The sequence below is a fragment of the Athene noctua genome, chromosome 10 (assembly GCF_965140245.1).
Source record: "Athene noctua chromosome 10, bAthNoc1.hap1.1, whole genome shotgun sequence".
Taxonomy (NCBI): domain Eukaryota; kingdom Metazoa; phylum Chordata; class Aves; order Strigiformes; family Strigidae; genus Athene; species Athene noctua.
Window position 1 is genome coordinate 9,964,156 of NC_134046.1, and position 25,344 is coordinate 9,989,499.

The window sequence follows — 25,344 nt, forward strand, 5'->3', positions numbered from 1 at the left end:
AGAATATGCTATCACCGTGTGGCTAGATGCCTAGCCTTTGTCAGGATGACATGGTCCTGGCATAGACTCTGTACTCTTTTTAAGAAATCAGTAGCTTAAGTTCTGCAGCACTCCTGATAAACAAGTAAACCCTATGTCATGCAGTTTGTCTCCTCTTTCACTGCTTGCTTTCCTGAGACTGTAGACCGTCCTTCCCTGTAGTTCAGAGCTCCTCCTGCCAAATGCATTAGGTGGGAAAGCTGACTCTTCTGCAATATTCATATTCCACTTCCTCTGCCAAAAATGGAATTCAGGTGTTTTACAGGACAAAGTAAAGGTTGCCAGCAAAACAGCAAGCCTCTGGAAACCTAAAAAATTAGTACTCAGCAAGGATAAATTCTAAACAGTAGAATACGGGGATCCTACGTATAATATCAGGTCCAAGCCAATGACTGCAGCTTTTGTCTAGGTGCTAAGCTTTCTAGACACATCTTGAATTTGCTCGAACAGCTGCAGCTCTTAAATCCCACAGGAAGGCTGCTCTGGGCTTTCAGGATAGGTTGAGACCAGCCTCTAAGGCTGCTGACCCTGCCTTCCTATGAGACCACCTCCTTCCCAAAATGAAACTTATTTGTAATAATAAACATGTAAGGAGATGACTGCATTACAATCAGAAAGACTTATGGTTGCAGAGCTTTTGAATTATTACTTAAATATTTAGAAAAAAGTCTTGCTTTGTACATGTGCAGTATATTACAGATCCTAAAATAATTTATAATTCTGCATTCTGCTATGGGATGTTAATAAGGCAGATAGCAGGTAGTGGCCAAGATTATTAGTATTACCAGTTCCGTGCCAGTATGGGAGTAGATGTTACCATCTGACACGTCTTTCCCATCTCTGATTTCGATGAGTCTGTGATATATAATATGCATCATGCTTTACTGTGTTAGATCATATGTTAGAGGTCTGTTGCAACATTTGTCAGCATCTTTATAGAAGAAAAAGAAACCCTAGGAAATGTACTGATTCACTACTAATGTGTAGCCAAACATGGAAAGCTGATAATATTTAGCAAGCACTGTTCCAAAACCCAAAGGAAAGAATCATGGCTGGTAACGAACCTGATCCGACTGCTTGCTTTTATATCATTTGCAATTCCCATTTACAAGAACCAAATCTTAATGTTTTCATCCATTTTCCCAGAGATTTAGGATTTATTTGTTGTAAGAATAATGATACTATCTAAAAAAAAAAAAATCGATTAATGTGATTTTAACAGACAAAAGAAGAAACATCCCTGTTTAAGAAGAAAAATCCCATGAAGAGTTGAAAAGCATGACTTTTTCTAAACAACTTACAAGGAGTTACAGTGAAGCAGTTGAAATCCTTTGAGTAAAAGTATGTAGTGGTGTTCCGTGCAACACTCTTAAAGGTTAAGTTGTTAGCTGTCAGTGTTCAGTTATACATCACATCGCTGCTGGGGGAAGGGAGCACTAACTACTCTATTTTTCCAGCTCTGCAGCCAGACTCTCTCTAAACAATTTCCTGCGCTGGGTTCATGTAAGAGACTAAATTGTTTCTAATACAAGGAATGTAGTTAACCACAACCGATAGACAAATACCTTTTCTTATCACTAATGGATTACAACACTTCACTGCAAAAGCAATTTAAACCTTACAAATGGCATATTCAAAGCCGTAACAGCAGTTACGCAGGGAGAATTGTTGTTACAGCAGCTTTCCATTATACCTTTGAATGTCTCCACTGAAAATTGATTATATTTTTTAAAAAAAATCAGCAATACAGCTTTGTTTTTATCCACTATCTCTGAAAATGAGGGTTTCATGAGAATATTCTGTAGGTTTTACACTCAGCAGCAAAGCAGCGATGGCTCAAGAACAGTTTATATGTTTAGAGCAGAAATAAGTTCACTGTATTTATTAAAACATCTGAGAGAACTCACCAAGATTAGGGTCCCAACATGATTAAATGTTATGGGTAAAAACTGCAAATGTGGATGTACATAATAGTAATCCCCAAACATATGCAAGTCTCATAGGCAAACTGTGATTTGCCTGACATTACTCAGCTCAGGGAACTGGGACATAGAAACATGAAGGGCAGATTCAGACCACAAAACTGTTCTATTTCATGGATAATGCACCTAGTAGTTAGGCAGCAGAATCAGTCCTCCTTCTTTTGGATTTGTTATTTATATTCCTGCAAAAGTCCCTTGTTTCCAGGGAAAGGGGCTGCCACTCTGCAGTCAGCAGGAGCTTTACCTGAGCCATTATACAGATGGGCGACCCTCTGCTATCTTTCACTTTCTGGATGAAGAAACCTCTTAAGTTTCTTCACCATATTTTTGGTAAATCTATACTATTGATTGCAATGAAACCATTGGTGGAAAAATGCCAGTTTCTGCCAATTGAACTCCTCAGCATCTGAGCCCATCAGGCAGGCTTCATGTACAAAGACAAGATCCAGCCAGGCGCTGATCTGCCTGATGTGTAAAGTCCATGCACGTCCGGGATTCTCTAACATTACACACTTCTCTGTAGGCACCAGTGGGAGCTGATGTTCAGGTGGTCCCTCAGAGTAAACTTTCTGATTTGCTCTGGAGGCCTGGGGTGCATGAACTCTCCATCTCCCCCTCACCAAAGCTGACTCTGAATCCTACCCCATGAGACCTGCACGGCTTCTTACGCATTCACCAACCCCTTTTCTAGTCCATGTTTCTCTTTTAAATGCTCAGATCTAGGAGTCGTGATTTTAAAAGTGGGAACATCAGCTTTCCTCACAAAATTTTTAGTCCTTGGAAAAAGGCTTGAAACTGAAATGGAAGTTCAAAGAAAAAATTCTCACGTTCTTTTTTAGAAGATTTCTGATCTTGAGTCAACCTCATGACTTTTTGCCATGCTTCAACAACAGGGACTATTAAGTTTGATGTCTTTTTTTTTTTTTTTTTAAGAAAAAAATGCTTTGAAGATATATACTAAATGGAATACAAATACTCATGAGTAGACTTAATATAAAACAATATTTAATTCAGGCACACTAACAATATTCATTTACACTTGGCTGAAACGAAATTGTTTAACTCTGCATTTGAAACACTGTCCTAGAAAACAGAAATCTTCAGTCACACTTGTAAGACTCACATCTATGCTGTGAGATATTTTTAGCTTTTCAGTGACTTTGGGAACAGTGTGAAGGGAATGAAGGAATTATCCTGTGATGAACAAACAGGATAGTCTGTGTCTGCTCCTTGCAGTGGCAGTACCTGCAGGCAGTTTCCTTCAGGCACTGTGGATTCCAGTGTCAATCACTGGATATAAGGACGTGTGGTATGCTCTGGGAATTTTCTGGTATAAATCAAGTCCCATTTTTGCATTCTTCTTAACTTATCCTACTTAAAATCCTAATTACTATCAAGTTATTTCAGCCACGTAATTGCATCAGTTTTACAGTAAATCTCCTGCAATCATATATACGCAAAGCAATACTTCTTAACATAAAGCATAAACTTCTTTTTTCCTTGTATCTTAACTTAGTATTCATAATTCATATAGTCTTTACAAAGTTATAGCTGGCATAAGTCACATCCCTAAGTTTAAACATGTTATTTCAAGCTTATGAACAGTTGCCCTGTTTTTCCCTTTTCATGTACCAGGAGACCAAATGTCACAGTCCTTGCTAAGCCTATGCTTGAAGGTCTGAATGTGGGGTTAGTACCACCAAACCCTGCAACTCCTCAACTGAAAGTTAGGAACTGGAGATATAATTAAAACCTGTTCTGTTACCGTAAGTTACTAACAAATAGCCATATCTCAGCAAAGCTGTTGTAACTTCCTGCATGTGTACTCTCTGCATCCACCAAGTACCATGTGGAAGTCAAAATCATCCTGTAAGTGATGATTTCAGCACACTGGGTAAATAAAACCCAGAGTTTTAATCTGAATGTTATCTCAACTGCCTATTCAGTGACTATCTAATAGTTTGGGGTGAAATGAATTGAAAAGTTCTGAATATAATGGTAGTACCATATTAATTTAATTACTTAAAATATATTTTTTTTATCAGAAAGGAAAGTATCTGTGGATTCCAGAGCTCAGTTTAGTTTCCATCCCCATTTCTGACTGGCTTTGGGGCTTGAAGAAGCCCATCCTCAGATGCCCAGATCCCGACCTGGTGGTAACACTGTTTTGGAAATGCTCTTACCCCCTGGTTACTTCTGCAGCAGCCACCCCTTCTCCCCCTGAAACCAGCCTGAACTTGGCCTGCAGAGTCTGTCTCTGGCACATGACTTCTGCATCCTTTTGTGGTGACGGGTTCTGTCACCCTGTACGGAAGAATCCCGGGTCACCCTCTGCCCGCTGGTGTACAGCAGCAGCAGACGGACCTGCAAGGGTTGAGCACGCCGGAGAGCTCTCCCCTGGGGATTTTGGAAGGTTGCTGCAGAGCCAGCCCCAGGGCCCTCCCAGCAGCAGGTAAACCTGCTCGGAGGTGGCTCTGGGGTTGCTACCTGTAGCCAGCAAAACAGAAAGCAAAAAGGTAGACCTGTCATTTTTAAAAAGACAAAATCAAGTGAAATTGAAGATGTGGCTATCTGCCCTTGATTAGGATGGTGATTCCTGCCATCATGAAGGAATGGTAATAAATCCTTGGAGTTTAAACTTCCTGTATACACAGATCTTTCAAGATATGATGTCTAGCTCCAGCACTGCTATTAGGAGTGGGCAGACCGGAGTACTGAGTCAGCTCCCGGGTTTTCTAGTCAGTGACACAAGTCAAAACACTCTTTAACAATGTTTCTCCTGTGATGCAAAACAGTGTGAGTGTAAATCATGGGGTTCTGGTGGGGAGACAAGAGCATGAGGTAAGCAAAGCACCCAGGGGCATAAAGCAGGACATCAGTGAATCGGCTTTTCTCTGCACTCTAGCTACACTGGGTCTTTTTCCTTCCTACCTTGTACTCTGTAAAATCATATTTAAATTACAGTGAGTGTGAAACTATCAGTGAGAACAAGTGTTTCACATGCTTTTCACATTAAATAAAATGACCACACAAGGGACTAGGTAATGGAGAATATGGTCCATGGCAAATTTATCTGAAAGAATGGCTTCTTCTGAGTTTGAAAATCACACTGAGATGATCTGAGAGTTATACTTGACTCTCAGACTTTGTTAGGAGTGTCTGGTCTGGATCTCCATTTTTCTACTTTCCTGAACCACCAGGTGTCTCAGAATGTGGGGACTAGTTATGAGCTTCAGGTCCTGGAGTCATCTGCATTTTAGGTATCATTTTATCACTGCAAGCCATCTTCTCCAGTATAAATAATACATATTCAGTAACTGCAGTATCTTTGGTTAAAACCAGCAATAATGTGTCAGTGCTATAGATTAAGTATGTCAACAGATCCTTACTGGGTAACGGTTTAGTGTTTATTATACATCCCCAAACATATTTTACGAAAACATTTTAATGTTATTTCATTTCATGCTGTGAAAACTCAGGTTTTAACACAAATGTCAGGCATAACACTGAAATCCTTAAATAAACAGTCTTTTGGGGGCAGTTCTGTTAGAAGTACGTTTTTCAGAAGCTGGTGCCATTTGTTGAAGCTTGCCCTGAACTGTCAGCATACCTTTTCAATCAAAGCAACAGCTGCCAGACTGATATAGTCCTGCACCAGAATGAGAACCCTTCAGAGCTTACATGCCCTTGTCTTATCTCGGAAGAGTCTGTAGTTGCTGATACCAAATCACTAAAAATGGCAGCAGAAACAGTAATTCGGGGCTAATCTAGTACCATGGGCTGAAGGGAAGCTGCAGTCTACCCCACCCTACATTCCTTGAACACCCAAATCTCCCTCTGGGAGTCTTAAGTATACAAAGAGTAAATGCTTTCTCTATCTGTAAACTGATTCACATTTTGCTCCTTTTTTTAAAAGGAGTATTATTAATAGCTGTTAGAAATAGTCAAATATAGCAAGCTGTAGTTGAATACAGAATTCATGGATAAAACAAGTTTTAAGCAGCTGCTATACTATTATGGATGCTTCCTATTCACCATGAAAGTGTAGGTATAGCCTGTTTATAGGATATGTAAGTGCAGGTATAGGTATGGCTTAAGAAGCATTTAATGATTTATTTGTTTCCAGGACTTTTCTGAAAAGATTCCTATTTTGTCCCAGACTTCTCATGATTTTCTTAGTCTCGAGGTAACTGATTTATGTTTTAAGGATTAGTAAAATCCCACATTTTGTTAATCATTCATGAAGTAATATTTTGCTTAATTTTCCATCTGATCATTTTTCTGTCACTTTATGCTTGCTGCTATAACTCCACTGACTTCAACTGTTAGAACTGGTTAGCTGGTCTGTTCTAACATGACCCAAAAAATCTAATGTAGGTGTGGTATATACTTTAATATAGGCTTAGTTGGTCATATTAAAAGTGATGCTTCCCTAAACTTTCCTTTCAATAGTTCAGCACATATTAATATATGCAGTGCCTTGTCAACCCTACTTTAAAATGTGTCATATATTAAACTTTTAGTATTATCTGTCTCAATCTTAGTCTAGACAAAGGCACCGTGAAGCTACCACAAATTTCCATCTGTACGTAAGAGCGAGGAGTAGCACTAAAGCAACCCAGAGCTGAGGATTTTAATTGTCTGGGTTTGTTCAGCCCTTGAGGGAAGCAGGCTGCCTTTGTGGTTAAGTAACTCACTGAACTAAAAGGTCAGAGTTCCACACCTGGCTTAGCCATGAAGTTGGGTAAATTAAGCTTCTGTGCCTAGGTTCCCTGATCACGATGCTGATACAACCCTTCTTGACTTTTGTCTTTCTGTACACTTTTGAATATTTATACTGCATATTTTTTGAGACAGGCACTATTGTCAATGGGGATTCAATTTCCATGAGGGTCCCCAGGCACTACTAGAGTAATAATAATAATAATAATAATAATAATAATAAAAGAAGACCTGCAGCCTTGAATCTCATGTACTTTTTATGCTGTGTGTTAGAGGTTAAGTAGGGCAGAAGGTGTGCACCCTTTCCACTGTGAGCACAAGAAATATTTAGTCCTGTCTGATTATGATGTGTAAAAAAAGCCCACTGAAGCCAGCACAAGCCCCTACCTTAATGAGCAGCCTCCTTTCGTTTCTGGTGAGCTGCTTAAATAAACTTTCAGGTTCTACTATGATAACTGAATAAGTAAATAACCCTTCAGATGCCCAAGTGGCATTAACATAAAGCCACAGTTTCTTAGCACATCCTTCAGGCATAAGCCATCATGAGGATGTGAGAAAGCCAGAAATGGAAAGAGCAAATGCTCTTTATCCTAATGCAACAGTTGTTGGAAGTAACAAGACAGTTGTAAAACTGTCAAATATTTGATGCTTATGTAAAACACTGCATTATTTACCCTCTGTTCCTAAAGTCTGTTCTGTTCCGTTCATGCCACTCAGCTAAGTTCTTCATTTAGTACTGCTAGTAGTAACACAAAATTACTGTAGTAGGTTCCTGTTATTACCAGTATTTGATCATTTTCCTTAGGCCTGCTACCTCCTACTACTGGAAAAAACAGTGTCTGTATGACTCCACGCTGACTGCAGCAGGGATGACTTGTAGGAGCTGAAAACATTGTGCAAAGACATTACTATGTGAACTATTACTTATATAAATAAACACACCTCTTTTTTGATAAGGATTTTGGACTTGAGCTCTATGGGTTTCAAAACTGACAGTGGACACTGCAGAAGAGCCATGAAACCTTCGCACGTGACAATTTCTGATGCCTATTTGTTATACTTCTGAAACAGGAATGGAAATACTTCAGACCATCCTGATACGGCAGAATGGAGAGGCATCCTTAGTTCAGTATTTAGGCAGTAGTTATCATCTTACTATTGGGTCTTGGGACCCAAATCTGCTCTGATCCAGAGGAATAATAATGAAGACAACAGATACGGGAAAAGACCTTAGAATATCATACAGCATCACATCAGGCCATGAAGGAATCTAATACTGATTCAATGCAAGTATAAGTTCATGTAAGACCTTGATAACAGAGTCTGTATCCAGCTGTATAACATGATGGCTCACCCAGTTCTATCATTAGGAAGCCTTTAATTGCCTAAATGCAAGCTGAACATCTTTAAAGTGAAAAGAACTTTTGTCTGTGGGCTTGAACAAAAATATTTTAAAAGCATAAACAAGACACCTGGTTATTATGTTGCTACTGCATATGAAACTAAATGTTTGTTTGCTTACATGCATTTTGAAGCAGAAAGAACAGAAAACAACACTTGCCCTTGACCGCTTATTATGAAAAGCATATAAAAACAATGAGCGCAACTTAGAGACGCCTATCTAGCTAAAGAAATAATTCATGCAGCTAAAAGGAAAATCTTGGAAAGACTACAACTTTTTATGTGCTGCAGTTTGACTCTAACCACCTGTTGTAAAGATTCAAAATGGTTTCCAGTGTCTTTCCACATCTCAGGGCTCTGTGAAAGAGGTCTCTAAAAGGGGCATTTGAAACAATAACAGTCCCCACCTGGAAAGTAAAGTTAGTGTCAGCCTTTGCAGCAGCCTGGCAGCTGCTAATGGGAAATTCTTCCTTTACTGGTAGTGGGGGAAAATGGTCATTTCAATCTATAACTGAAATCTTCCTTTAAGTGTGTGAAGTGAGAAAGCAAGCTTGCCCTGGCATCTGTTAAAATGTATCAGGCGTCACTTTGCTTCATTGAACCTATTGGCCTTTACTGATTATAGTAACTGATTATATTGGTAGAAACCAGCTATGAGAGGAACATCTGTTTACCAAGAAAACTTTCAGTTCCATCTTGAAGAAGAATCAACTTTTCCTTTCTCCTTCAGACTTCCCTCACGTCCCCTGCAGCTGTTCTCCCATGAAACAATAAATCAATTCAGACCTACCCCAAAAGAAGAGATCACAACCAAAATTACATCCCTCTCAGCGTTACCAAAGCAAGAAGACTCACTTCTTGCTGACTTGCAGCACACAGGAACTGGCTTTTACACAAATGAGGATGTATCTGGTTGGCCTCATTCACTTGTGCTATTGGATTCCCAAGTGATTGAGACTAAGATAAATGTGTTTGGGAATAAAAGGTTTTAGCCTTCTCTATGTAAATTCCTATACAATGTTATCATCATGGAAGCTGAACAGCCAGACAAATAGCAGTGATGTGTAGCTGTTGTCTCTGGAAAATATTCTGAGTGAACTTCAACTTCAGTTGGCAGCTTTTTAATTTCTTTATAATTTAAAGTTTTTTACTTACACTAAACTAAATGCCCTAAACTAATTGTGGTAATGCTCTGCTTTGAGTTCAGTGGTCCATAACAATCTGTAGTTCTACAATCAGAGTCTCCTATTTTGAAAAAAATCTGTTACTGTTCAAAATCCCCATAGACAACAAAAAAGTTAACTCAAAGGATGATTGTACAGAGACATTAATCAGACATGCATATAATATACTGCACAGTGCCCCAAAGTAAACTGATTTATTTGAGGGTGATTGTAAATAAAGTAAATATTTCAGCCAAAAGTGAATTTTAAATTCAACTTCATTCCTTTCAACAGCCTTTGTCTGTTAGCTACAGAACCTGTGAAAATGTTCATTTATATCAGGTACTTGACCACTGACTTATTTGCAGCACTTGGCTTTACATGTACTAGCATATACCCTTACACGTTTGCATTGATGTCCTCACTTTAAAAATCCCAATTCTTAGCCCTTGGCATTAATTTGTTCTATGTGTTAACCTCTACATACTTGTTTAATACTATTACAAAACTTCCTATAAATACCTACTGTTTTAGTGCATGCTGACTTATAGACTTAAGGGAGGGATAGAAATAAATTTTTGTATATTGTATGCAATGTAGTGAGATACATTTATTCTTTGCTGCCAACTTCCAGATTTTAACCAAAATAAATACTTTCTAGATAAACTGCTTGTTGAAAACCCAAAAGAACTAAAAATATCTTGCCTTGTGCTTTCCTTTCTAGAGGCGCCTCTTCTGGAGAGATGAATTTTTTATTTACTTTCCATTCCCTATATGTTTACTTATAATTTTCTCCTCTTTTATCTGTACAATAAAGGAATTATGTAAAACATCATCTGACTAGACACAGCTTTTACAACAAGGTGTTTAAGTGTATAAAATTATATTAAGTCTGTCTATGAAGTCTTTAAATGTCTGTCTAATGTCTTTGCCCTAAGTGGCTCCTTTTGCCTTATATTTTCTTGTAAAGCTATTCCAAGTGCCAAACTGCTAAGAAAATGGAATCGTATTTTATTGTTCTTCTAATTTTCCACTAAGTTTTACCTATTTGTTTGTTGTTGGTCTATAGCTTTCCCCTTCTTTTGAATTTCAGTTTGACTCAAAGTCAGCCTTCTGAGTAGGTGGTCTGTAACATTAAACCATCAAGCAATCAGTTTTATGCTTTCCTTTCTAACTCCAGCCCCAGCGCTCTTTTTACAAACAACAGTAGGAAATCCCATCTGACATAATAAAGGATAAAGCAAAACAAAAATCAGGCCTATTTGTGATTGAGATACACTTAATGTTCTTAATGCCCCAAATGCTACTTGTTTTAATATAATAGTACACTTTAATCCAAAGGTTATTTAAATGATAGACAAAAGTAATGGCTGGGAGAGAACAATCGTAATAAACTGCAGCTTTAGAATTGACCTTGATTTAAAATTTGTTGAATTTGTACATGCAACCAATAGAAAATTTTTACTGTGGAGATGAACTATAAACTTTCATAGAATAAATTTTGTTAGATCATGACACAAACCCCCCTTACATTCAGAGAAGTAATTTTAAATAACTTGGATGCTTGACAGTAATGTAAAGTATGATGTCTCTCTAAATCACATGGAATGGTAGAAATCAGTGTGTTTCAGTCTCAAAGTCATCATTCCAGGTTCCAAGACTGTATCTACTCTGCAAGTAACAGCAGAAACTGAAATCTAAAATCAGGACAAGAAAATGTGTGTGCTGTAACAAAAACAATGGGAATAGTGTGAAAAGGAAAAAAAAAAGACACAGTTTTCCATTTTCATACAGAAAGCTAATGTTGCATTTGATTTTCTTAAATATCTGTAACACCAACATAACATATGGTGGTTCACTATCTTGCGTGAAAAGTTTAATTTGTCAGGAGAATAAAAGCAGCTAGTAATCTGGACATTACAACCTGAAGAAAGTAGAAGTTAAGCAGTTTACAACAACTGGGTTGTTGTGAAGCAGGATACTGATCTAAAAATCTGCCACTGGTTTCCATAATATTCTTCCTAGGTGTCAAATACCACAATTTGGAATCTTCAAGGTTTAGGTTTCTTCAACTAGTTAAGGTTTTACATACTCAAATGTAAAATAAATGTGTCTTTCATAGATCAGTGGATATACCATTTGTGGATTATTTTCACATGCTTATAGACTCTGACACTCACGAGTAGTACCTAAGAGCCCAGTTTTTCTTATTCTAATGAATATACTTTAAGCAGCTGAGTAGTCTCTCTGGCTTTAGTAAACCAGATTCCATACTTAAGCACTTCCATACATGTTTTAGTGTTCAGACTTTTTCTCCCCTGTAGCAGACAGCTTATGGTAACACTGCTTCCTTTAGGGGCAGCTTTATCCCTATGGATTCCTGCTCACCTACAGATCATACTATAGGCTTGCATGGAACTTACAGTAGTAGTTACAGTATTTTTATCATTAGATTTATCATTAGAAAAAACTTTACAAGTGTAGTCATTGGTTGTCATAAACGCACTTTGTGAAATCCCCACTGCTGGCTTCAGCGAGACAAGATTTCTGCCATAGCAGAGATAGATTTTCAGCAGCTTTCAAAATACTGTCTTACTATTCTTGGTTACTTGCTTACTCAAAGACAAATCCCCTTGAGAAAAGGCTTGCCTGGTTTTAAATGTGGTTTGCAGTTAACAGCTCCTTGATTAACACATCAAGGATAGATATAAACAAAGACATTTATTCTTCTAGCATGTTTGACTTGTATACTTATTTCCATAGCCCTTTTTTCCCTGCAAAAGATGATGTGCATCATCTGATGGCCTGAGAATATGAATGACTTAGTGTGATTATTAGTCTGGTGGCAAAAAGTGGTCAAGACCTTTCCCAAGACCTCCATTTATAGCCTTAATTTGCATTCTTCTACAAGGATAAGTAAATTCTACCATGGTTTATCGCTTCATTGACAACTCACTTTTAATTAAGCAGCCATGATAATTGCATTTCTTCCTGAAACTGCAGGAAAACACTTTCTAAGGAGTTAAAAGCTTTTGGGCTTAGTTTTTTCCAAAGGTCTCCTAAAGGAGGGGAATTAAATGGTTGCAATCAGACACAAACAAGTAGTATAGGCCACACTCTAAAATCCTTGTTTATACTGAACAGAACCTCAGGCTATGGAATAAACCAATGGAAAGCAAATTATTTTTCAAGTAAGTTATTATTCAGGATAAAAGAGACAGTGACAAGTGTATCAACTTAGTTCTGACTGTGGGTTTTTGGTTCCTTTGTTCTATAAATCTATTCAAATTATAACACAGCGTTCAAAAGCAAGCATAAAGTCTAAAATAGAGAGTAACATGCAAGACTCAAATCTGCAGGGCTGGCAGGCACACTACTTTTCCCTTAGCTTATGCATGAAATCCATTTCATCCCAAAAGAAACTTCACAGCATCTCCTTAACCCCCAAACTCCTCCCTATTTCTGCCTGAGATGCATTACTAAAACACTTCTCGTTAATCTAATGAGTTTGGGTGTCTAACAAAGAACCACAGCAGAGGATCTGGGGAAGACAAGCTGGGAAAACTAACCGAAATGCAGTGTCAGCCCAGTGAAAGTAGCCTTTAATAGTCTATAAAGATTGGAGACTTGCTGGACCTGGCAAGGGGCTAATATATTATCTATTGCTGTCTTTGACACCCTTGCTCATTCCTGGGTTTATTACTTGCTTCTAACGTCGGCTGCTCTGCAAGCCTGCAAATGCCTTCTGCAATGAGAAATCCACAAAGTGGGCAAACAAACTTGCTTTTTGGTAAACTTAGAGAGGAGGAGAGAAAGAATATTTTAGCAGCAGGACATAAAACTGGCTAAAACTGAAGAAGTTTCTAGTCGCTAGAGAAAGGTTTGTAATAGAAACAGTCAGCAGTTCCCCTGCTGCAGAGGAAACTGCCTAACAACACTTTTAAGAGGAAAGAGGGAGGCCAAAATGAAGGCAAAACAATGAAAGGTTATATTAAAAAAAAAGCATCGGTATGTACTGGCTCCTTCAAATACAGGAAAGAATCAGAGAGCTGGCTGTGTGAACTTTTAAATTAAAACAAGAGTTGCTAGCAGGACACTTATGAACTGTAACTGCATCTGAAGACAGTTCATTGCGTTATGTTCTGAATTGTTTGATGGTTACCACTGCTAGAGGCAGGCTGTGAGAGGCCAGCTTTTCTTCAGTCTACAGCATAAAAAGTGCCAAAATTTTTACTCCAAAATGAGAGCTACAGATTCCTGACAAACTAGCAGGAAAAGGAAAGTATTACTAGCAGAGAAAATGGGAAAATGCAAAAGTGAAAATTAGAGAAATTCAAATTTTATTGCAACCCTGTGGTTAAGACAAGTGCCTCAACTCAAGGAAGAGAATCTAACTTGGTGCAAGCCAGTGAAGGTGCCCTCTAGAAGTAGAGCTCCCAGGGCTTTCTTATGTGCCAACATGCTTGTTATTTTAGCAACATTTCAGATTCTATGACGCTATCAGTACCTGGCTTTTGTTTGTCAGATTTGGGATGAACTAAGCTTTAAAAAATCTGATACGCTGTTTTTTCCAAAGAACACTGAATGTTTTAAGTATTCTTCTTAACTATAGATGTGAGGTTTCTTTTAAGAATATTAGCCTTGATTCTGAATGAATTATAAGAGAAACGTGAATAAATATCAGTCAGTGGGGTCTCCTCAAACAAAGATTTTTTTTTTTTCCTAGCAAGAAATTTACATAAGAAAAAAAGCACTGTACAGAAAAGGGTTATTTGTTCTTAGGTTTTGGCAAACGATTATAAACTTCCACACATAGTACTGATTTACACACCTACATGAGTTCATAAAACATTTTTTTTTTAATAAAGGAGTGCTTAAATGTTTGTGTAAACTGTGGTAAAAGGAAATAATTGTTAAAATAGGACATGCCTGCAGTGGTGTGTCTGCCCCAGCAGCGCGGCTGTTCTGCGCAGGGCTCCTGGGGGCTGATTTAAAGCCGTGCCCTTAGCCGAGTTTAATTCAACAGGTTCGACTGCATCTTCGTGTAAAACAACATGCCATTTGCTTACAGATCAATCCTATCTTTGTCTTTTACACAAAGTAGTGCTTACACTGCATCAGCAGTATTATGGAAGAAAAAAATTTCTTTTTTGCTAGAGGGAAAAACAATTAGCCAGAAAACAATGGTGAATCTCCACATGCCACACAGGAAGAATAATTTAAATTTCCAACTGCTCTGCCTTTGCAGATCAGGTTCGGTACTCTGGGATTTCCAGTGAACTAAATGGGACCCGGTCTGAGCCAACAGTCTATTTGGTTTACATGTGGAATGGCCATAGGAGTCCTTTTTCTTCTCACCATGACCACCTCCTTGTCAAACCGCAATGTATCTCCATCCAAAAGCATACTCTCAGAAATATTATACACCCTAAACCCCCCACAATTTCAGCAAAGAAATATTTTTTTTATTATCTTAAATATTATATTTTGTCCATGACGTGACTTCTTATTGATAAACAGTAACAGAGTTTGAAGTAGCAAAAATAATCACCCTATTCACTTATCGCATGAAAGCTCTACCTAGAGCCCATTACTATTTACAGTCAGATTCTGGCCTTAAAGAGAAGACTGTTAGAAGAAAAAGTTTTTTGTTTGGAAATCAAGTTAGAGAAACAGACTTCAGAGAAGTTGCAAGGGTGGAGATCAGATGATCTCTTTGTGTGTTTCCTTAGGAGGAAAAAGAAGTTATGCAATTCCAACCAGTCATGTGGTATGGCAGCTGCTAAAGTTACTGCTAATTTTTATTAGAGCTGGTCAGAGCCAGAAAAAGGTCTGCTTTATAAGCAAGACCTTTTAAGAAATAAACTGAATCTTCCTGAGCTGGGAAGCCTGCTGAAATGAGAGAGAAGAAGAAAAAACAGCACTAAATAGTTCTCTTTTTCCCTTTTTTTCCCCCCCCCCCCCTCAAATGATTCAGGAAGCATTTTCACTCTCCCTTCCTGTTGCTGGTTTCTTTCTCATATTCATCCAATCAATCAAACACACACATGTATATATATTAGTTACTAGTTTTCAACTCACATTCCTGCTCAACCCCACGGCCCAAAAGCACTATTCACATGCACAACCTGTATGTGCTTTTATTCACCCAAAGAAACATGGCCCTGGGCTACAGGCTTTAGTTGACCCTGCTGTGAGCCAGGGGGTTGGACTAGATCATCTCCAGAGACCCTCTCCAACCTCCCCCATTTGATGATCCTGTGAAATATTTAATGATTTCACTCTATTTGTTAAACTTGAAGATGGGATTTCAAAATTACCAATATCCTTGTGATATTTTACAGGATTGAGCACCTGTGGCTCATGTCTGAAAATTTGTGCATAAATTAAATTGGATTAATCACCAAAGCTGTTACTTGCTTTCAGTGTTGCACACTTTTGTGTGTTTCAAAGTTAAGTGGATGATGGCAAAAAATAAAGAATAAAGGCAAGTACTTCCAGACAAAATTCACTACACTAAAGAGAGTAGTCATGACTCTTCACATGTCATCTAATCTCAGTTTAAACAGGATTAATTCTGTACTGCTGTTAAATAGAGCATATAATTAAGATGTGACTACTACACTGGGGTTATAGATGATAACTGTCACTGTAAAAGGGTATATAAGAAGAGCCTGCTGTAGGGTATACTATTCCTAAGATCCATAGGTCAAGTCCTGCAACAGAGGCTATGTAAATTCATTATTTTTTAAAAGATTATTTTAACATAAGGCTTCACTAGGCTATTACAAAGGGCTTGCACCGATAAAAGATACTGTTTTCTGTATTCTGACCTCTTTCACCAGCTTCACACAGAGGTATGTCTAATGCATAAAGTTGCAGATAAGATGCTTGCATCATTTGCACCTCTTGGGAACTGCATGGCCCAGAGCACAGTCATCACCTAGTCCTTGACAAAAAAAAGGTCTCCTGTCACGTACACGGGGATGGGATGTGTGTTGGTACCATCTAGTGATCCACCCACACAGCCCCACACTCCTAACAAATTCTCAACTTTCCTTTTTCGATGTATTATTCTACCACGCAGTCTTTAAAACCCAAATTCCACTTTTAGAGGTTCTTTACAAATAGAAGCTTCTTTTTAAATGTTACAGCATTATATGAAAGCTAACATAATACAAATTTACTTTGGATATTAAAGCGCATAATAAAGTCTTAAAAACAACAAGTTAAATACTGTTCTTATTTAAGAGCCTCAGTGCTGAGGCAAAAAAATTCTCAACTACTATTATTGTCAGCCCAGTACTATTTGTATTTATAGGAGTCTAAAAACTTTACGAGTCCTGTAGTTGCACTTTGTAGTGAAACATAAAATAGTAAACTTATGTTGTTTTAAAATTTATCAAAACATCATGCATAGAGAAGCAGTCAATAATGTTGGAATTAATTTCACAATGCTGATAAGTTGTCACCTCTTAGTGTTTAAAGCATAGAACTGCAGTTAATTATGAATGCTTTCCAATTTTTCATGGTGTAAAGAATGAACTGGGTAAAGGAAAAAGCCTTATGCCATTATTGCTACACAATTTGACATAATCAGTTTGATCAGCTTCTAATTGAGCACTCATTTTCCATGTTTTTCTGTTTTTAATGTTTCATGTCTTACCATAAGCTAACATTTAGCAATTTTGAAAAAACAATCAAAAGAACCCCATAACAAATATTGGAATATATTTTGTTTACTGTCAAGCAGTAAGACCTCATTTTCTTAAAAACTACAAATACCACTAATGAGAAGTGACTTTGCATTGTATCTCTTATTAGAAGAGATTCCAGGACTTAATTTCAGTTTCTGTATTTTGGGGGGGGGGGGGGGAAAAAGGACACCTACTGTTGTGAAGAAAGTAGTAGTAAGGCACTTGTGCCAAGCAGCCCTGCAGGCCATGTTCTTGTTCTGGAGAGAAATCCCACCACCAGAATAAACCGGGTCTGAGCTGCAAGATCAGGATTCAGGATCCCCAGGAAGATCCCCAGGTCACTCTCACACATTCAGTATTTTTAACATTTGCTGAACAAATTCCATTTTTAAATCCAAATGAAAAATTATGCAAACTTTACTCAAGTGCATTTTGAATAGCAATGGTCTGAGTTTGCTCTTTTTGTCAGTTAATTTGCACTTACTTTATGTGTATGTTTTAGTACAATTGACATGGTAATGAACCACATATGTACTAAATTAAGGATGATTGTGCCTGATTGCCCAATTATTACGATACAAACAAAATGTGTGAAAATAGTTGATAGGACATTCTGTGTGTTTTCTCTAAAAAGACTCAACACATTCAAAAATCTAAAAATAAAATCTAACAGTTAATCATAATGGTTTGGCTTCAAATGTGGAAAACTGAACCGGAGATGATTTAAAATGCAAGGAATTATACCACATGTGAAAAGAAGATTAAATTGTCCCATTGTTATATGGTCCTTTTCAAAAAAGTATTTGATGGAGTCTGACACGTTTCTCTCTGATTAGCTACAGAGAATATGAAAGGGCTATTTTTCACTTCTTTGAAAGAGCAATAATTCATAAGACCAAAATCTAGATTTCTCAGGTGGTTTGTATTTTCTCTTCATCCCAAGTGTCGCAGCCATGGGCTAATCTCAGCACAGTGACTGCTCCTGTAGCCCAGGAGGTGACACACCAGGCTTGTCCTGGAGCGTAGGACAACCTTCCTACCATGCCACTTGGCACTCCGCAGCCTGCAAAAGGCCGGCTAGGCACTGACCCATAGCTCTTTTATCAAGATAATTAGCATGGATTGGTTTACCAGAAGATGGTAAACACAGCTGAGGGAGAATGGATGAGATATTTCATGAGCCATGTGATCAGGCAATACATGCGTCAACAGAGTGAGTGTCTTGCTTGACGTGAGACTTGACAGGCCTGGAAATTATCAGAACAGTTTGCATTTCCTTTCCAAGTCCTGTTCCTCGTGGTATCAAACAAGTTAATAACCACACCAAAGAGAAAAAACTTTTTTGTGCAGGACATATGCTATATAATCTGTGACTTCCACTGTATTTTAAAGCATTCTAAAATGCTATCAATAGAATTTTTCTCCCACTTTTTCCATTCCTATCGTCATGAAAAGTTTAATGCAAGAGATCCAATCTGGGAAGTATATTCCTTCATAATCACTTTTCCTCTCAAGAGCAGTTTCCCGGTTCACCATGTAATTCCAACACAAAAATGAACAACATTATTTAGCTTCTCTGCAAGGACTGTGGATGCTGCATCCCAGCTCGCCCCAACTGCAGAGCAGTCTGGGCTTTCACCCTCTGCAGCCATTTCCCCATAGTAGGGGGTTTCAGTGGGGTACAGCTGTCTGTAGACAGCAGCATGTGAGAGGAATAGGGATTGTAGGTTATTCCCAGAGGAAAAAGGAGAATAGAGCTGTCAGGAGAAAATGCTGAGAAAGTGCCAAAGGACAGCAGTGAAGTAGCAGATGAAACAAGTATTTGTGAAAAGCTGAGCAGCTCTGGAACCCCCTGGTAGGTAGGTGCAGGTCTGATTCCCTGGGGCTTGAGGAAGACCCACGGCTGGAAGAGCCTCCAAATGAGATCACTTCCAACAAGAGGCTCTAGGTTTATCCCCCATATCCAGTTAATTTATCACTACTTTGTGTAAAACTGGAATGGCTGCAGCCACCCAGCATGTACGTGAGGAACAAGGGCAAAATCCTACAACTGAACTGTTTCCCCCTGAATTCAGTGTGAGCAGGACAGAGCTGCATGAGGGGTCCCCGTGTGCCCCCTGGTATGCCTGGACACCACAGCAGCACTTGTCTTCTGGGCTGAGTTGAAGATTTGCACTGGTAAGAGGTAGCTTTTTCACAAATGTAACTGCAGTACCTTTCAAGAAAAATTGTATTCCTCCCAATTCCATTAGTGGCAGTAATTTTCTCTGATTTGTGCACATTTGTCATGGCCTCCATCTCAGAGCATTAAAGGTTTTACAATAGCTAAAGAGTGTTACCAGGTTGTTTTCAAGCAGACACTGTTAGCAAGGAAAGCAAGAGCAGAGGGAAGTGCAGGGTAGAGGGCTGTGTGCCAGGCTAGAAGGGACTCGGACACCACAGTCGCATTAATTTAAGAAATGTTATACATAAGGGATCTATTCCTGAGTTTAGAGAGGTTCTTTGGGTAATTTAATTACCTCTTCTTCTTTTCAGCATGCTCTTGAGAGCAGTATTCTAAGCTTCCACTGATTCAAAATGCCCACATGTTTAGGATCAACATGCTGCAGACTTCTATTAAAAAGAAGAAAGAATAAGATGGTGCAGAAATTTGAGGGGAGCTCACACAGGACCCTTTCAAAAGCTGCAGTGTGAAGTGTGCTTATAACTTGAGCTCTGCAGTTTACTTATCAGTGAAAAGGCAGAGACTGTAGGGCCTTAATACTAGAAACAACACTGCTTTCTTGGTTTGCAACACTTCTATTTTCATCCCATCCAACTTATTTTTCTTTCTTGTTCATGGGAAGGAAAACTGTGCAGCGTTTAGCGTAAAAATCCTTTTGCACCTCTTTGGTTGGTTCTCTTTTGGCTCATCCCCCTGCTTCCCCACCTCCCTGCCATGACGCAGACTGTAGCACTGGTATGAAATCAGGCAAATAAATTTATGAGAGGAAAAAATGCAGTGATAACCAAGGCCGCCTGTTTTCATTTACATTTTCCTCTTAAGGTTATTATTATTCCCTTTCGACCAAGCTGTGGGATCTATGTTTTAGCACAGGCACAATGCTGCTTTGCAAGATACCATTAACAGATAGGGATAAAGGGCTTGGCAAGTTTTCTAGGAGTATAAACTCTAAAAGAAGCTGACTCTGCTATAGCTGCACTCACTGCCCCGTTGTGTTCCCTCTCCCCAAATACTCTAATGGGCTTGCGTGTTCTGGCAGGAACTTGAACAGCCAATTTTAAGTCACTGTCTGAAAATGTTTTCTTCCAGAAAATTAATTCCTAAGTGTATGTAGCTGCGCATTAAATCGTGTTTGCAGGGCTGAACTCTTCCATTAATGACAATGAAGAAATTCTGTTTAACCTATACACTTGTCACAGTTCAGCTAGTGCTTGCAGTAAGTTTTCCTGAGCTATAAGCTTACATTGACCATACTAAAGTTGGCATCATTTTAAAAAGAGCTCACCAGCAAATGAGAAATTGAAGGCTGCAATCAATTAATAATTTTATTAAATTAACTGATTAAGTGGAAGTCTCCTGTGAGCTGTCTGTGAGTGGTGGTAAGTGAAAAGAGCACACAGGGTAGGGACAACTGTGCACTGACAAGAAAGCCAGACTGGCAACACACTGAACTCTTTCAGCCAGGAGACTCAGTCTTGTGGAAAAACAAGACCACATCACCCACCAGCAAACCACAAGAAATGTTTCTTCATTTATTCATTCACTCAATTTTAAAGCCATCCTTGCCTCAGCAGCAGATCTTTCTTAGCACGTACGTGTCACTGATAGGGCAAGGTATGCCCCGGGTGCTTGCCAGAGCATCCTTTCTTGCCATTCCTGCGTGGCTGATGTACTTTCTCTTGCTGATCTGACTTTTCAGAGGCTATGTTAACACAGCTATCAAAATAATTTTGCTGAAAGCCACCTAGTAACCTCATGTGAGCAGAAAGGAGCTCGGCCAGAAAAAGCACACTTACTACTGGGTGAACTGGGAATCCTCAGCAAATTGCAAATTTTGTTTGTATGTATAGAGTAGAAGAAGATCTGCTAAAAAGTTTCATTGTTCTTATGTGTAATCTGCAAAGAAATCCATGTAACAGAAAAGCAGCCTATAATTTGTAGCAAATGAGTGTGCTTTGGGGAAAATCAATCAAATGCACTAAGACGTGTTCTCAACTCCTAAACTAATGATCCTTCCTGTGAGCAGCATGAAACACCGGCCAAGTCCCAGGTGGCATAAATCCTCAAGGTTTCAGTGGAGCTGTGACAGTTTATACTACCTCAACAGTACCCTAATTGTGCTTAAAACTTTTTAAGGTGCCAAGCAGCCAGTGTTTCAAGAGCCTCCTCCTTTCTAAGCAGTCCTGAAGCTAAACAAGCAAGTTTACTCGTTAGTGAGAAGAGAATGCCATATTTAATTTATAATCTTTCAGAGCTGATGTGCTTAAAAATAAAACCTCTGAAAATCTAATTTTGTCTTAAGAAATGCCAAGCAGCTGCGTAGAGGAGGCATTCATGGCTGGGACTTGAACCAACTGCTGTTAAGAGAGGAAATTAGGACCATTTTGTTACCCTGACAAAAATGAAATCTCTGAGAACAGTAATTCCTTTGCATAAAAATCAATAGTTTCAGCATGTTTTTAACATGGCATTTTGTTATGGAACATCTTAACAATAATTCAGTAAATCACTAGTACTGCATTAAATCAGCTGCTTGCTTTGAAAGTTTAAGTGCAGAACTGCATGAAAGACATGTAGTCAAACCAGAGAAAATCTCATAGTATCATTACTTCCTCACTTCTAAAGTAACTATGAAAGATCTGAAGACAGATATAGGTAAAAAGCATTGGCTTACATACAGCAGTTACAAACAGACCAAGACCTAAATCTTTAACCCTAATCTGTCAAGAACTTCTAGAAGTTACCTCAGATTACCTATTTCTGAAATAAGGATAATATTAAACAGGGAGGGGAAATTATGAAGCAGTTAATAGCTGTAACATGATCTGCACAGTCCTATGTAAGCACTAAATATCATTATTAAACAGATTCTGTAAAACAAAATACAAAGGAAAAAGGATATTTCTCTGCATTTCTGTTACATGCTGTTTTGAAGACTGAGTAGCACAGACCATAAAACATTCATCTTCATGTGCGTCATTTGGCGGTAGAAACACGTACTTCACAGGGGCATTACTTGTGTCAATGCTATACAAAGGGCCAAAAAATTACTTCTGCAGAAAATTCAATTCTTAAACCTGATTAAATTCTTTGCATTTAACCTGCTAAAAGATGCAGAATAGGAAATCCAAATCCAAATTACATAAGGAAAATGTTTAAAAATTCTCTCTTGACCTAACTCAAAGTTTAACTCTGTATCAATTTGTCAGGGGATAGAATTTGCAAGCAGTATCAATACAACAAAGCATCTGCTATCAGCTATAAACAGTACTATATATGCATCTATGTTTTACACTGCCTAATCCCTGCTCAGTAATTAGAAATGTTGTGATAGTTCAGAAAATGAGAAATGACACTCTTATATGTGCTCCAGATTGCATCCACCAGAAGATCCACAGAAAAGGAACATTTTCCCAAAGGAAAACAAATAATTTATGTTTTACTTCATTGAAAATTCTCTGTGATGGATCCTGAACTAATTTTGGAGATGTTATGCTCAGCAGCTTATATTGGAACAAGGGTTCTTTGTGACACTATTTAAAATCATGCTGGTGATACATAAAAACTTAATATTGAATGAACAAGTCAAATACGTTTTAGACAGCTAAATTCAGTCCTAGACAGTTAAATTACCATCTTTCTTTACCATCTTTCATGCTTTTGAAAGCAAATGTGACCCGCTAGGATGCTCTACTCTCTAAGACAAGTTCCATCCGAGTCCTCCGCTGTGTCCTACCAGTTACAGCTAAATCTGTAAATGATTTTTCAGCTTAACTGCCAAATTTAAACCTTGGCAGTGTGAAGGTTATAAAAAAATATTTGCCTCTAGAAGAACACTATCACTGGACATTACTTAATTTTCATCTAAATCATTTACAGAGTATTTCAATTATCTAAAATGATTGGATATTAGCATTATAAAGCTCACTTAGATACCCTGATGCAGGATCCCCTTTTTTCCTTAATCCAGACCAGGGTTAGATACAGTGCACTAAATTGCACAGAACACAGAATGAAACAGTTGCTTTCCAGAGCTGATGTCCACACTACATATATTTTGAGGGCTCTCTATTACGAGCACTTGAGTCTAGTTCTGTGAACTGGATGCCAGTAGTGGCTGGGATGCATTAAATGAATTAACTTTATCTAAAAAAAATCCAGTTAGCACACTTGGACACTACTCCACAATGGGAATCCAACAACATTAGCTGGGTTGTTAGTTGTTCTGGGTCTGTTAGATGTTCAACGACTGACTTCAACAGGACACTCCTCATCCGAACTCTGATGCAGATGTGGAGGCACCCAAAGTCAACTACTGGGAAACAATGTGCTAAGTTTTCATCAGCATTTTGTATTTATTTAGAGGTGAGAAAAGTGAATATGAAAATGAATTTGTGGTCAGCACAAGAGTTGTCAACACATGTCAACCAATGTCAACACGTGTTCCTGCTATCCTTGGTGTGTCATAAATACAAGTTGCTCTAGTGTCTTTATTCTGGGGTTTTCTTATGTGAAAATGTAACCTGCACTGTGGGAAAGAACTTGCACAAACACTGCTCGCATGGGCATGGCTCCACTCAGGGAGGAGACACAGCCAAGAAATAGAGCAGGAAAGCTCACCCAGCCTGTCCTCTCTCTGCTCAGGTTCTTGGTGTGCGTCCAGACTCACAGTATTTAGTTGTTTAGCCTGGCCTGCATTAACATCGCCAAACACTAACCTTGTGGAGAAATGGAGCAGAAAAGAGGGAGTAAAAAAAAGTGGGGAAAAAAAAAAAGGCAGTAAGGAAGGAGATCCCTTGCAACAGAGAGCAGATGCTGCAGAGCCTACAGAGATTACCTGCCCTTGTCCCCTGTGCCATGAGCGAGGGTGACAAACGCTGTATGACGGAGATTACAGACGGAGGGAGGTACAGTGCTTACACTCAAGGAGCTTGAACTGGGCTTGCATAGAGAGACTAGGACATTTCCTAACTTTGGGGTATTTGATTTTTCACAGTTTTGGTTTTCATACAGTTGTTTGGTTTATGTGACTATGCACTACTTCAGAAACGGTTGTCAGCTTTTCAAATTCGCTTTGGGGAAATACATGCTTACGGGAAAATGTTCAGTTCAAACAAAATTGCATAGTTCTCATAAAATTGTCCAGACCTTTTCGCAATTATGTTACATCATACATATAGTTTAAGCAACTCTGGATCATTTCACAGCTCAGCTTCTTATCTTTTTATAGTTCTGCTACTGTGGCCTCATTCTTTCCCATATGAAGAAACTTAATTAATATTTTACATCCTTAGTAAATTGTGAATACAATTTACCATAACAGTACAGAAAATAGCAAATACACATTGTCCCCTGCCAAGAGAAAATCCTTAACAGCTGTTTATTGCTCATTTGCAAAACATAAGAGCAATGGAATTCCATTACTTAGAGAAACTGGCTGTTCCATGATATCCTTGGCAACAAACACCGCACTTATCTTTTTGAACAATAGACTCTCAAAGTTTCTCCAGCCTACAAAAATAAGACAGTGAAGAATACTTCTTCTTAACTGTAAAATGCTAAACAATGGGAACTGACTCACAATCAGCTCCATTTGGTTTCATGGAAACTAAACCCTTTCTCTCTCTCTTACCCCCAAAAAGAGATTTGCTCACTGCAAACTGCGAGAAACGTTTCAAGCAACCATCTCTTTCACAGGAAGGACTTTTTATTGAGGTCAAGACTTTGGCAAAATGAGAAGAAATTCAACTGCAATCTGAGTAATATAAGAACTTACAAGCAACGTTAAGGGAGTTACTTACACAGGTTTATAATAAACCATACAGAAATTGCAGAGCAGAATTTTTGCTAACTGTTCAAAACCTAGTTTTAAATACCAAGAAAAATAAAATCATGGTTTACACCACAGTTATTTCACATATGGTTTTAACTAAATAACTTACAAGTTTCCAATAGCTTTACAAAGAAATATCTACAGCATACCAGATAGATGCTAGCTCCTCAGAAACTCAGGACATGCACATACCATCCATAATCTGGTTTCTATATTTAGGTAAGAACTATACCTAATGCCATGAAGGTCAGCACTGAATCAAGTCAAGCATATTTTAACAGAC

At 38.4% G+C, this 25,344-nt stretch overlaps 1 protein-coding gene across 2 annotated transcripts in view; it reads right to left on the reverse strand.

The window, feature by feature from the left end:
• The window catches only part of PDZRN3 (PDZ domain containing ring finger 3), a 146,025-nt gene that overhangs the window by 112,375 nt on the left and 8,306 nt on the right, over positions 1–25,344 (reverse strand). The gene's annotated exons all lie outside the window — the stretch shown is intronic.